This window comes from Dipteris shenzhenensis, chromosome 18 (assembly GCF_047967505.1).
Source record: "Dipteris shenzhenensis isolate YYH24624 ecotype China chromosome 18, Dip_SZ_1.0, whole genome shotgun sequence".
NCBI classification, from domain to species: Eukaryota; Viridiplantae; Streptophyta; class Polypodiopsida; order Gleicheniales; family Dipteridaceae; genus Dipteris; species Dipteris shenzhenensis.
Genome location: NC_141613.1, coordinates 3768955 through 3783674, shown reverse-complemented (window position 1 = coordinate 3783674; position 14720 = coordinate 3768955). Strand labels below are relative to the sequence as shown.

The 14720-nt window shown below is 42.2% G+C and overlaps 1 long non-coding RNA gene across 1 annotated transcript; it reads right to left on the bottom strand.

Moving 5' to 3' along the window:
- Nucleotides 1-779: 779 nt before the first annotated feature.
- Nucleotides 780-11736, bottom strand: LOC147890714 (uncharacterized). The gene is made up of 2 exons (XR_015542583.1): nt 11641-11736; nt 780-852 (listed from the first exon to the last, which is right to left on the bottom strand). It is a non-coding gene; the product is annotated as an uncharacterized LOC147890714 (long non-coding RNA).
- Nucleotides 11737-14720: the final 2984 nt, after the last annotated feature.

Sequence of the window (14720 nt, the reverse complement as noted above, 5' to 3'; positions counted from 1 at the left end):
CTCATTCTTATCCAATACCATCACTCTTCTTGCTATCTAAAGGTCTTCGACTTTGACATACCTCTCCATCCATGTCAAGCAAGGGCCTGGAAATTCCTTGCATTAGTTCATGTCAAGCAATACCATCACTCTTCTTGCTATCTAAAGGTCTTCGACTTTGACATACCTCTCCATCCATGTCAAGCAAGGGCCTGGAAATTCCTTGCAGTAGAAAGCTTAACAAATGCACATATACATATTAAGAATCCTACTAACATCTCACACCACGTGCGATGGGACAAAGCATGGCAAGCCATCCATTGTCTCCTATGGTGGCTGCGGCTGTGGCCAAACCATACTTCACATGGTCCTCAAAAAGAATATTCCAAGGAGGTAATGGATTACTGACACCCAAGTTCTGTCCCGTGGGAAAGTCTAGGAAAATAAAATCTGCTACGCATTTAACTTTTCTCCCCTTTTTCTTGTATTCCATAGAAGGGTCACGTGCGGACAAAAAGAACTCATGGATCTTAGCATACATATCATTTTTTCTAGCACATGCAAAGTCCTAGCCCATCAAAATGTAGTCTCCCACAGAGCATCCATACGTAGCCAACCCTCCATAACGCATAGCATGTTCTAGCGATAGTGGTGGATAGAAGATAAATGGAGTGACAACTTCCACTATCTTTTTTCCTGTTGACAAAAACAATCCATTGCTAAACTTATGCAAGAAGCTCATCCCAAGTCTTATGCACTTCAAATTAAAAAACTCAAAGGTTGATGGAATTGAAATAATACCATCTATCCCATCACCAACATCAATAGAAGGCTCTGTAGGCGGCGGAGATGGTGTCCTCTCCACATCCTTGGCTGTCAAGAAAAAAAGGGCAAACGAGCTCAAAATACTTTTGATGTACAAGTAGTTTGACTAAACCTATCCCCCTGTAGCATGTTTCAAACACACCAAATAAACCAACCTTCCTTGCAATCTTTCTTCTCTATTTTTCGTGTTGTTCTTCTTGGATTATCCTGATCCTTACTTATTTCTTTGGTCTTTTTTGTTGTAGAATATTGCTTGTACAAATCAAGCTCTCGTGTAAGCACATTACCACCTGAAAAATCTAACCATCAAGAGCAATTTGCAAGCTCCCACTGTGAGTGTCCATGCATGGACTCGGGATAAATACAGGTAGTTGGATTGGCCATCTCTATCCAACCCTTGCAATGTCTCGGAAGCTCATCGATCTTGCCCTCATTCTTCAAACATGTGAGATATATGAGCCATTCCCAATGGTAACAGTGGTTAGAATTATGAGGCAAACAATGAATGGAAAAGAATACATGTTGGAAGAATCGACAAAGTGTTCACCTAAAGATGACTCGATGAGCTACCTGATCCAGTTCTATCATCTTGGTAGCTACCTTCTCCTTCCCAACACCACTGAGTTCAATAGACTCTCTAATTTTCAAAGAGGTAAACATACACTTTCTTCCCTCCAATTTGATGTCGTCAAAATACTGGCCAAGACTGTAATCAGAAGGTAGGGCAAACAACCACCCAATGCTTTTTAGCTCCTCAAGCACACCAATGGCATGATTTTCAATCTTCTCCAAGAAAATTTCTTAGGCCAGGCACCTGTAATAGCAATATTCCATCACATTGGAATAACAAAACACAAGAAGTAATATTATGATTGTCGAATCAATAGCACAAAAAAAGGAGACTTGTTTGGCTTACGCTCGGTATGGAATATCTGAAGGAGGCATGTAATACATATTCCGCATGATTGTGCTAGCCTCCAACAAAGACAGGTACTGAATTTTCTTCTCCAATTTCAATGGTGTGAGGGCAATGCACTTAATCTTTTCCAGAGTGATAACCTTCTCCGCAGCATCAAAGTTCAAAGAAAATGACTTGGCTTTCCAAACATCCCCTAGTTGGGGGTCAAGACAATTGAGCACCTACAAAACATTACTGGGCATGATTTCTGGAACTTTTTAACTTGACCGATGTACTTGAGCCATAAACTAAGAGTGAAGCTACTCATCCCATCCAATCGGATATTTTTCTTTGCATTGCATCTATCTCCTTCTTCTCTGCCGCTGCTCTCTCCTCTACTGAAACTACAGATTTGATCCTCTAGAGCTCTCTTGACATCAGTGTTAAATTCAACCTGCTAGACATAATGAAAGCAACCAAAATGCACCTTTTAGCATTAACAAACAATCAATGAGGCTTTTCATAACAATAAAATCTTAGGGTGAATAGAAATATTAGTATCACCTGGAATACACAAGCCGTGCCAAATACCCTCTGCTCAAAGGGTACCAACCAGCATTCCCCTTAACCTCCTTGGTTCTGGCATTGTTAATTGCCTTGTGCTCTTGTGAGGACAAGGAGTTCATGAAAGCTTGGGCATTGCACTCACAAATGTTGTTGGCATTTATGAGCACAACCCTCAAGCTAGGCGATGAGAGTGCTCTCAACAGAAGCAAGAACGGAAGAAGGAGAGAGAGAGACAGAGAGCCACACAAGTTTTGGTGGGTGCAGAACCACCCTAATCTTCTTTTTCATTCATTTATATATGTGTTTGAGTATTGTACATAACCGGGGTAAAGGCACAATGACCTTTAACCCCCACAACCTCCCACTTAAAGGACAATGTGCCTTTAAGGGAGAACAACCAGTGAGCATACTATCCAATGCCCATCAATACACGACAATACTCAAACCGCTGACTAGGTAGACTCTTTGTCAGCATATCTGTAGGGTTATCATCTGTATGAAACTTGACAAGCTCTATGCGCTTGTCCTCAAGTACCTCCCTGATGAAATGGTACCTGACCTCAATGTGTTTGGTCTTTGCATGAAAGACCGGATTCCGTGCTAGCTGAATAGCACTCATGGAATCACTATGCAATGTCGGTACACCTGTATGAATCCCCAAATCTCCCACTAGCCGATCAAGCCATATAGCCTCCTTGCAACCCTCTGTGGCTACAACACATACTCAGCCTCTGTGGTAGACAAAGCAACGCACTTTTGTGCGCGAGACATCCACGACACTGCACCACCTGCAAAGGTGAACACATAACTAGAAGTGGATCTCCTACTATCCACATGCCCTGCATAGTCTGAATCTGTGTACCCAAGTACACGCATGTCTCCTTTACCAAAGCAAATGCACATCTCCTTGGTACCCTTCATGTACCTCATGATGCACTTAACTGCCTCCCAATGCCTCTTTCCTGGATTAGCCATATACCGGCTAACAACTCCCACTGCAAATGCAATGTCTGGTCTAGTAGCTATCATAGCATACATAAGACTCCCAATTGCTGATGCATAAGGAACCTTGGCCATCATGGCCCTCTCCTCATCTGATTTGGGACTATCTGTATGACTCAGTTTCACATATGGAGGCAATGGAGTACTCACTGCCTTCCCCCCCTCCATATTGAAACACTGCAATACTTTTGTAACATACTCTTTTTGTGAAAGCCAAAGGAGTTTCCTACTCTGATCACGCGTGATGCGCATACCAAGAATATGACCTGCAAGTCCCAAATCCTTCATATCAAAGGCCTCATGCAACTTGGCCTTTAATGCATCTAGCTCATAAGTATTCTTGCTAGCCAATAGCATATCATCCACATATAGTGCCAAGATTATCAGGCTATTATCCTTAGCCCTTTTAGTGTAGAGGCAGTGTGATCAATTTCACTCCTCCTAAAATCCTGGGACTGAATGAAAGCATCAAACTTCTGATACCATTCTCTAGGCGCTTGCTTAAGACCATAGAGACTCTTCTTTAGCTTGCAAACTAAATGCTCTTTGCCCTTTTCTTCAAAGCCTTCCGGCTGCACCATGTAAATTTCCTCATGCAAATCCCCATGCAAGAAAGCTGTCTTGACATCCATTTGCATAAGCTCCATATCCTCTACTGCCACTAGTCCAAGCATGCATCTAAGTGTGGTCATCTTCACAACTGGAGAGAATATCTCATCAAAGTCCACACCCTTCTCTTGCTTGAAACCTTTAGCAACCAAACGGGCCTTGTACCTAGGCACATCATCACCTGTGACCTTCATTTTGTAGACCCATTTACATGGCAATGCTTTCTTTCCATGTGGCAAAGAAACCAAGTCCCAAGTCTTATTCTTCATAAGTGAACTCATCTCTGATTGCATAGCATACTCCCACTTGCGTTGATCCTCACGCATCATAGCCTCTTTGTAGCAAGAAGGCTCCCCGCAATCAGTAAGCATCACATAGTCTACCCCTGGAACAAACCTATCAGGTGGTCTAGACACTCTAGATGATCTTCTCAAGGGCATTTCAGCTTGCTGTCCCATTTGCATATCAGCCATATTTGGCTCATCATTTCCACCAATCGATGGTCCATCATCTACCCTTGATTGTATACCTGTGGGAGTACTTGGTGGTACCATTTCTTGCACATTTGGTGCATGGACAGCTTGCTGTCTATCAACATATGTAGGTGGATTCACATCCTGGAAAGTGATTCTCCTCATTTCCACATCCCTCATGGGTGCCTTATGCATCTTCTTCTCATTGAAGACCACATCATGGCTGTGTATGATCTTCTTTGCTTCTAGATCCCAGAGACGATAGCCCATCTTTCCACTTTCACCATAACCCAGAAAGATGCATTTCCTAGACTTAGGATCTAGCTTCTTTCGAAGCTCTTTTGGTACATGTGCATATGCCTCACACCCAAATATATGCAAATGAGAGTAAGAGGGCTTCTTGCCACTCCATGCCTCTTCAGGAATACCACCATCCAAACTCTTACTAGGTTATCTATTGATCACATGCACTGCAATCTTCATTGCCTCAGCCCAAAAACCACCAGAAAGACTTGCATTGGAAAGCATGCATTGCAACCTTTCTTGAATGGTACGGTTCATCTTTTCTGCAACTGGATTTTGCTCTGGAGTATGAGGGTATGTGAGCTCCCTCTTAATCCCACGTGTATCACAGAAATGCTGAAAGTCATGAGAGAGATACTCTCCACCATTGTCAGTCCGTAGGCATTTAAGCATTCTACCTGATTGATTCTCAACCAAGGCCAGCCATTTCTAAAATACCTGGAACACATCACTCTTCCGAGCTATAGCATAAGCCCACACTTTCCTAGTTGCATCATCAATGAATGTCACATAGTATTCAGCCCCGCCTAATGATCGTGTAGGCATGGGACCACATACGTCTGAATGCACCAAATCAAGCATTTCAAACTCTTTCTTTCCCCTTCTTTTATGGGCTGATTTAGTCTGCTTCCCATAGAGATAGTGCTCACAAAATTCAAAATCAGAGAAACTCAAATGCGGTACATAACCCAAACGGCATAAGAGTTTCATTCCATTATGGCTCATGTGCCCCAACCTGCAATGCAACAAAGAAGTGCTTGGCTGCTCGGTTATTGCAACAACATGATCAAATACCCCTGATACATGTAAGGGATACAAAGTCCCACACTTGGCACCCCTGGCCTCCCCCTGGCCAAAAGCATAGAGCCCTTCTGAATTTTCCAACTTTGAAAGCCAAAAGTGGTGTGAAAACCAGCATCATCTAGCTGACCCACTGAAATAAGACTCTCGGTCAGCTTAGGCACATGTCTCAAATGTTTCAAAACAAATGCAGACCCATTTGCAAAAGAAAACTTTATGTCACCTGCTCCCACTATGTCACATGCATAGTCATTTCCAAGATGCACACAACCTGTCTTTCCACTATCATAAGTGGAGAACCATTCCCTATGGGGAGTAACATGGAATGAAGCACCAGAATCCAAAATCCAATCCTGGGAATATGCATCATCTGAAGTGGTAAGCAACTCTCCAGATAAAGTAGACATGAAGAGAACATCATTGTCACTATCATGTGTGACTGCATTGATCTCCTCGATCTTCACTTTTCCTTTGTCCTCCCTTGGACTCTCTTCCTTTTGATTTGCACCCCAATTTGCATTCTTTTTCTTATCCTTTTGCTCTCTTTTCAGCTTGTAGCAATCCTTTTTCATATGGCCCTTCTTGCCACAGTGGTAACACTCAATGTTTTGTGCCCTGGATTTGCTACGAGACTTCCCTCTTTCTTGGGACTTCCCCCTGAATTGTGATCTACCCCTTTGCACATTTAAGGCTGCATCCTGCTTGTTGCCATCCATAGACTTCCGTCTAATCTCCTCGGCCAACAAGCTACCCACAACATCATCAAATTTCAGTACTCCACCAGGTGCAGAGTTACTGACAGCTGTACGGAAGGTATCCCATGAGGATGGCAATGAACATAAGAGAAATATTGCCTTAGTCTCCACATCAAAATTCATTTTCTGAGCCTGAAGCTGGCTGAAAATAATATTGAATTCATTCAAGTGAGAAGCAATGGAGACCCCTTCCTGAGCCCTTCCTTCATCTGCAGCTCAAACAACCTCTTCATGAGGTAAACTTTATTAGAGGCAGTTTCCATCTCATAAGTGGCACACAGTTTCTTCCACAAATCTTCCGTAGTCTGCTCATTTACTACTGTGAAATAAACTGACTCTGCAAGATGAAGTCTAATAGTAGACTTTGCTAATGCATCCAACTCATTCCAATCATCCTCAGACATATTTGCAGGCTTAGCTTCAATCCCTGCCAAGGGTTTAATCTGCTTCTTTTGAATAAGCACATCCCTTATTTGTTCTTTCCCCAAAGAAAAGTTTGTCCCATCAAACTTTTTAATGTTGAAAAACTCCTTTTCAGACATGGAAGAGGATGCCATGATGCAAATAAAGCAAAATCCCAAATGCTAGTGCCTCAAGAGAGAATCACACCAAATACCAGGTGCACCCAAATGTGTATGCCACAATAGAGTGAAATATCACCAAAATTCAAAGCTCAAAGCATCAAAAGATGCATCTGACTCATGTGCATATACTATGCATCCATATGAGCAAATCTGGCCCAAAAGAAAATGCCAATAAGTGCCAAATGACTCAAGCATAAACACTGTCCACTGGCATATGCATCAATAATATCTCATCCAAGAGAGCATAGAACTATCAGTGCATCACCTGCAATTTGTCAAAGCTGTCCCTCAGCATAAAATAGCATCCATGTGCAAAGCGTCCATAAAAAATAGCATCCCACAAGGCAATTTGGGCCTATCAACGCATCCAATAAGGACCGCAATGCATCCAAATGGCCTATAAATCATCCACTGCAACCCAATGCATACCACGAACGAGCGCACACTGCTCAAACTGCAACCCGAGTGATCTGCATAAGGTATGCTCAAGAAATCATAGTCCCACGGTAATGACCACTACTGAAAATAGAACCTGAGATGCCTCAAAACATGGGTGCCATTGCATAATCAGACTCAACAAGAAAATCTGCAAATATCTTTCTTATGCCAGAACTCCAAAATCCCAACCGATGAGTGAGAAATGGGAGTCAACACTTATCCACTGCCATGTGGCATAAATCTAAGGTTTCAAAACCTTAGAATGAAAAATGCATAACAGAGAGTTGAAATCGAATACACAGAGATCTATAACTCTGAAAATCCTCCATCGAATTGCGCAAGAACTTACAGGTAGGGGTTTTTGGTGGGCGTCCGGAACGCAATGGGACAGACGGTTTTGGAAACCGTGGTCTCAATCACTGGGTCCAACACACGGACTGAAAAACGTTTTTGGAAACAGAGCTATTTGTAAACTCCACCGGAGTACGAATGATGAGCAACATAGAAGTTTTAGGACCTCCTGAGTCCACTGGAACTGACAGATCTGCAAATGGTTGCTCCAAACTTGAGTTCCAACACCCGGGCAAAAAATGCAGGAACTAACACAGTGAGTCAGAAATCCAATGAAATGATCCCAGATTCAAGGATGAAGGTGTTTCCAAGCTCCTGAAGTGAAGTGGACACCAAAAGCAAGCAATAGTTGCCTCTACAAGTCAATATGGAGTCTCTATCATCGAACAGAACAGGGAAAAGCTCAAAAAACGACTTTTTCTTTGAAACCACTTAACAGGCTCTCAAAACCACTTTGCAAAGCCAAAGTGACTTTTCCAAAGGTTCCTACACTCTACACACTCGGATGCAAGTAAAGTCACCCACAAAGCTTCCCACAAAGCTTCTCCTTCCTCCCATAGAGCTACTGAGCTTCCAAGCAGTCACGCACACTCAGCTAGATCACCCGGGCTCTGATACCAGTTGAGAGTGCTCTCAACGGAAGCAAGAACGGAAGAAGAAGAGAGAGAGATAGAGAGCCATACAAGTTTTGGTGGGTGCAGAACCACCCTAATCTTCTTTTTCATTCATTTATATATGTGTTTGAGTATTGTACATAATTAGGGTAAAGGCACAATGACCTTTAACCCCCACAGGCGATCACAGCATGCTCATTCAATCTACAAAGAAAAAATTTCAGAGTTCTTCTACCCAAAATTAAATGAAGACTAGAAAAAAATAGTACTATTAAAAAAATCTTACAAGTTCATGCGTTGCAAACTTGCCAAAAGAGAAATTTCAGTTGTCTTTCATGGGTCAATCAAGGTGCACATCACCCTAATATGCCATGCTTTGGTCTCTCTATATGATTCCTTAATCACAGCCATCCAAGCCATGGTTCTATGGTTTCCTTCCCACACATAGAACATCTTGTTAGATAGGTATAGCAAATTAGGCTTTGTTGCAAGCTCCTTCTCGAATACTTCTTCAACTTCTCGCCACATCAGTGACCAAGTCTGCTTGATCTTTGATGTAACCTTTGTCTCCTTTCCACTCCCAGTGCAAACAAAAACTATAAATGCACCCTTCTTAGGGAGATATCCCTCATATTGGAAAGCACTCTTAAGTGTAGCCACATCACTTCTCAAACCCCTAACCCTAGCATATGTAAGAAGTCTACACAAGGGCAACCTAGGACACTCATATGAACTGAGAATCCTGCATCTTGAAATAACATCACCCCCACTAACAAGATCCAAGGAAATATCTTCCACTAGTGAGTCCATCTCATCTCCCACAAAATCTGCATCATGCACATCAGTAGTCGTGTCTTCTGTGCTAGCAGGAACATCCATCTCTGATTTATCCCCACCTTGATCTCCCGCCTCGAGTTCCTCTTGAATCTTTCTGGTCCTCTTTCCCCCTTTTTTTTGGGAGGTGTCTGGGATTTCTGTTTGCCCCTCCCTCTCGTCTTGGTAGGGCTCACACTTTCTCCTATTTCCATTTGCACACACGAAGCTCTGTTATGTTAGTCACATAGTATAATAGCTAGGTAGTATACCAGTAACATCTCAGAGTAACATCCATGTTAATTCGTAAGTATACTAACTATATGTGAGTAAAGTAGGTAGAATTCTGACTAGTCACTATTTTGTCATTGTAGATTTGTTAGTATTGTGACATCTAACACTAGTTTGATAAATCATAACTAGTAGTTAATATACTAGTTATATTACACTAACATATAAGTAACATCTAGAATATACTTACATATAAGAAATATACAAACATACAACTAACATATACACAGCTCAAACTAGTTAATAGACTAGTTAAAGTTTACTAACATATAACTAGTTGTAGCTATAATGTACTAAGATGAAACTAGTTATAGTTATAGGGAATTGAACTGGATGGAAATTGTTCAACAATTTAGCCAATATGAGGGAGGAACCATTCCAAAAGTCAGCGAATGAAAGAGATTTTGAAGTGGCTTCTAGCCACATAGGCTGCTCTTGAGTGCTCCATTTCATGGGGCTCTCAAGAGCAGCCCTCTGGGACTATGGAATCCAACAATGCAATATGACAATGCTCTAGGGACTATTGTGAGAGCAAGAAGCAAATAGGAGCTGTGGGTCCAGAGATGGAAAGTGAAAGAGAGATGTAGGAAAAAGTGAGGTGGAGAGAGCAGTTCTACGATAGACACTGTCGTAGAATGACAAAAATGTGGCGGGAGAGTTTGTGATTGGCGTAGAATGACATGTATGATTTTGAGAATTGTTCTCAACTTGATTCGTATGAATCTGAGAACACCTTTCTTTGTATGAATCTGAGAATCCCAAAGGCCTTTGAAAGCCCCTTGGTTTGGGGCAAACATGGCTCCCAAGGGGCTGTGATATCGTGGCCTCCTGGGAGCCATGTTTGCCTCACATCAAGGTAGCCTCAAAGCCTCAAAATCGAGCTAGCCTCAATCACATAAATGAACACACAAAAAACTACATGGATTGGAATGGCAACATAAAGGAAGGGAGAAGCAAAAACCGAGATTAAAGAGATGGAAGAAGCAGCAGAAGAGGAAGAAGATACCATGATGGATGAAGGCAGACATCCACTATGACCTCTATGTGCAGATTTGTTTCCTAGCATTTCATCAAGCTTTAGGCCTTTGAGAGCCCCTTGATTTGGGGCAAACATGACTCCCAGGAGGCCGCGATATCACGGCCTCTTGAGAGCCATGTTTGCCTAAAATCAAGGGGCTCTCAATGCCTCCTTGCTTCAAGATTAGGAAGCTGGTAGGATGATATATTCCTACCTCCAGTCATATGTGGTGAGCAAAAAGCGAAGGTTGGAATGAGTGCGGCAAAATCTGCATCATATTGCGACCTCCTGGGAGCCATGTTTGCCTAAAATCAAGGGGCTCTCAAAGGCCTCCTTGCTTCAAGATTAGGAAGCTAGTAGGACGATATATTCCAACCTCCAATCGTATGTGGTGAGCGAAAAGTGAAGGCTGGAATGAGTGCGGAAAAATCTGCATCAGCATTAATTGACGCCTATTTGGTTCCTTTTGTTCACCAAGTTCGGGGCTGTCAGGCTATGGTGATCCCTTGCGTCCAAGGTCTGCTCCAGCTCCTCTTCATCTAGAGTTTTGCACGTAGGGGCTATGGCATTTCTTTGCAAACATCCTTATGACTATCCAGTGAAGAAATCTTTATCAATGCGAGTTGATTAGAGCAATCGTTGAGTGTTTGGAATACCATGAAAATCGTTGATCCCATTGCTTGCAAAGAAACAGGACATACCGGCATACCATGGCTATCAACATTAGAGAAATACCAAAAAGTTCTACGCATTCGGGCTATGGCGATCCTCAAGAGGCACACATCAAAATGTGATGGATGTGAGAGGACTGAGATTCTGCAGCAGTGGTGAGGACATGCTATCTTGGCCGGTGATGGAGAGGGGAATGAAGGGATGCAATGGGGAGGAGGAGGAAGATGGAAGGAACCAAAAAGAAGAGGGAGCAGGAAGAAGATGAAATTGAAGAAAAGCTCCTCCTCCAATTCTAACCTTTTGTATTTCTAGTCCTCGAATGCCATAGCAGCAAAAAGAACGATGCTAGAGGCAGGACGTTATAGCTAGAGAAGGCAGAGAGCAATCGAGCGAGTTGCCAGAGAGAGGCAACTAGCAATCAAAGCGAGCTGCCATAGCTAAGAGCCAAAATGATCAAAGCATGGCTTCCAACATGATGTGGGAAATGCAGGTCGCAACAAAGGCATAGCTTGCGAGCTTGCAAGTTAGAATGTTTGCAAGCTTGCAAGCTCTAGGGCTCAAGAAATTGGTCTAGAAAATTCATCATTTTAAAACGTTTTTGCATTCTAGCATTCCAACATTCGAGAGTTCAAGAATGCGAAGCCTACCTGAAGCTCGTTGACCTGAAGCTTCTCTAAAGAATCTTGTCGACTTGAACCTCTGAAGTATCTTGTGCAACTCCTCTGAGTAGCTTGTCGACTTGATGCTTCCCTGTGTCCAAAGATGATGCTGTGACTATCTGGGTTTGGGTTTAGGGAATAGTAGCACTATCTGGTTAGTTTTGATAACTAGCTGGTTAGTTTTGAATGGCCACTCTTGGCTAAATTTGTTGACACCTCATCAGCATCAAAGACTTGCCGTCATTTAGGGTAGTGCCACCTTGTGAGCATTTATACGTGATCTTTGCATGTCCCATGTTTTCATTGTAATGATAAGATTTTCAATAGACGGGTATGTTTAGTGGCTATGTGGTGTCCTGTTCAAAGATTTATTGGATGGCGGCTATGTGGTGTCCTGTTCAAAGATTTATTGGATGGCGGCCACCAAACCTTGGATACTCTGCTACATCTCTTTGAGTTGGTGAATCATTGAGTTGTGAGTCATTGATTTGGATACTCTATTGAAACTCCTTGGATACTCAGCTGAGTCTCCTTCTTTTGAGTCACTTGGGTCTCCTTCATGGATACTCAGCTGAATCTCCTTCTAGCCAGTCATTCGTGTCTCCTTCTTTGATACTCAGTTGAATCTCCTTCTTGCCAATCATCCTAGCTCTTAGACAACTTGGATTGCTTTTTGTTTGCTATCCATACTCATATCTAACTATGCCATCTTTCCTTGTGATCAAGCATGGAGCTCAAACTTTGGATATCAGATATGACACAAGTATCTATGAGGTTTCTCTTTTGGAGCTGAGAGATTTCTTTCAACTGCAAGACAACAACATTTGGAATGTGTTTTTTCTATCATCACAGAGCAAAGGCATGCACCTGTTTTGACATATAAGGAGACTGTAAGTGTGATGACCTTACTCAGACAGCTCCCACATAGTAGTGCTTTGCATGTTGCCTTTGCCTCTACTCAGACTATAGAGCAAGTATCAGAGTTGCCACAAAACTATAATATTTATGTTTTGTTTGAGCTCCCACCTTGTCTTGAAGGGTCTACTATGTTTGGAATGGACCAAAAGAATGATGGTCATGCGTGGACATTGTACTCTACTAGCTCACAAGAGTCATTCAACGGGATGGTTAGAATAAGTAGGTGTACAGGCTACTTGAGGTGTTGCAATTTGGTTTGTCCATATATGGAACGGACTGGTCTCTACAATGAGACACAATGGAGGGGAAAACTAATAAAAATATGTCCTATGGGTCGAGTTGAAAGGGAATGTGGTTCCTTGCTTTGCATTCATTGTTGTCAGATTCCTACCTGTGTTTTGCAATGTAAAGCTTATATATACTACTGCATTCCACATGATCGTGAACATACTACAAGATGTGCCATTCATGTGGGAGTACATGAGCATCCAATTGGTGAGGGAAGTAGTCGAGGTAAATGGAGAAAAGTGGACGAAATGGTATTTGACCATGCTAGAAAGACCCCTGCACTCTCTTGCAAAAATATCGAGGTGGATGTTGCCAAAGATATTGTTATGGAAATGATGCTTAGTGGCAAAGCAGAAGCCATAGAGGAGATGGATGAAGCTAGCTTCCATGAAGTTCTTGACACAATAACACCATTGTCACAAAGGAGGCGGCTTCAAAGAGCTATGCAATCATCTAGACATGGATCAAAATGATTCGATTGTGGCATGGATTCATTGTTGGAGTTGAAACATAAATGTAGATACCCTTTTTTGCAAAGTGTCCTTTTCTCGAGACAACTATCAAATAATCAATAACCTCATGTCTTTAAGATGTCAACTATTAGTCTAGGTTCTAGGCTTAACTTGGTGAATAGGATGAGGCCAAGTGGTAACTTGGGTTTTTAATGGTTGCACTTTGACCATGTTCATCAGGTGAAAGGATGGTCCACCATGGGTGCTGTGACGCCAAAAAATGATATTTTTAATTTGGCATTGGTATTGTTTTTCTCTATGTTTGATAAAAGTTTGAGTATCAAGTGATAGCCTAGTGGCTCTCACTTATTTCTATTTTCTATGATATTGTATGGGATGGAGAGGATGCATGGAATGGCTCATTGTAAATACCATAGGTATGAATTATAAATACCTTGGTATGGGGTGAGAGTTATTTGTGTATGGGATATTATGGAGTTTTTTAGAAAATAGGAAGAGTGAGTCATATAAAGAGGTGGGCTCATGTCCATGTGTTCCAATAATATAAGAGAGGCCACATGCCAAGCATGTGGAAGGCATGTGGAGGAGTGTGAAGGCAAGAGGAATCCTTTTAGAACTCCTATGTGGAATAAGGAGGATGTGGACATGTGGAAAAGAGAGGGTCCCTATGGGCTCCATGTGAGGAGACTCTTGACTTTCTTAATATTTTAAGAGTATTGAGCATCTTGTGATAGGACACATGGCAAGAGTAGCCAAAAAGGACATGGATGGTGACATATGTGCTTATGTGATTGATGGGGAAAGGAATCTACAGGCAGCAATTGTAAATGGGTGAAGGAGGGTAACAAAATCTCTATAAAAGGAGCCCTCCTCTCCCTTGTTCATCAATCTCTTCCACCATTAGGCCTCATGTTGCTATAGCTCTAGTCTCCCCAAGCCTCTTCCATGAGCCTTCTCTCCCTCTTGTAGATATTCTCTTATGTAGACTCTTGAGTCCATCTCTCTCTAGTTTATTCTCTCTCTATGAGTAGTCTTGGAGCTTCCCTCTTGAGTCCATCTCTCTCTAGTTTATTCTCTCTCTATGAGTAGTCTTGGAGCTTTTGCTCCCTCTTGTATGTATGAAACCTCTTCTTCTCCCTTGTGTTTGTAGTGTTGGAGTGGATTCTCACTCTATTTGTAATGAAGGTCACTTCAGGTTCTCTCTCTCTTGAGTGTCTCTTCCCTTTTCTTTCTTTCAAAGCCTTAAAAGTTCTTTTTATTCGGTTGCTCACTGTGCACACATGGAAATATTTTTCCCAAGCCACCATGCAAAATTCTTCCCCTCTTCAAGGCGAAATATATGAGGGGTGGATCGTTGATGAAGGTGGAGTCTTGAGGGAGCATCCTACT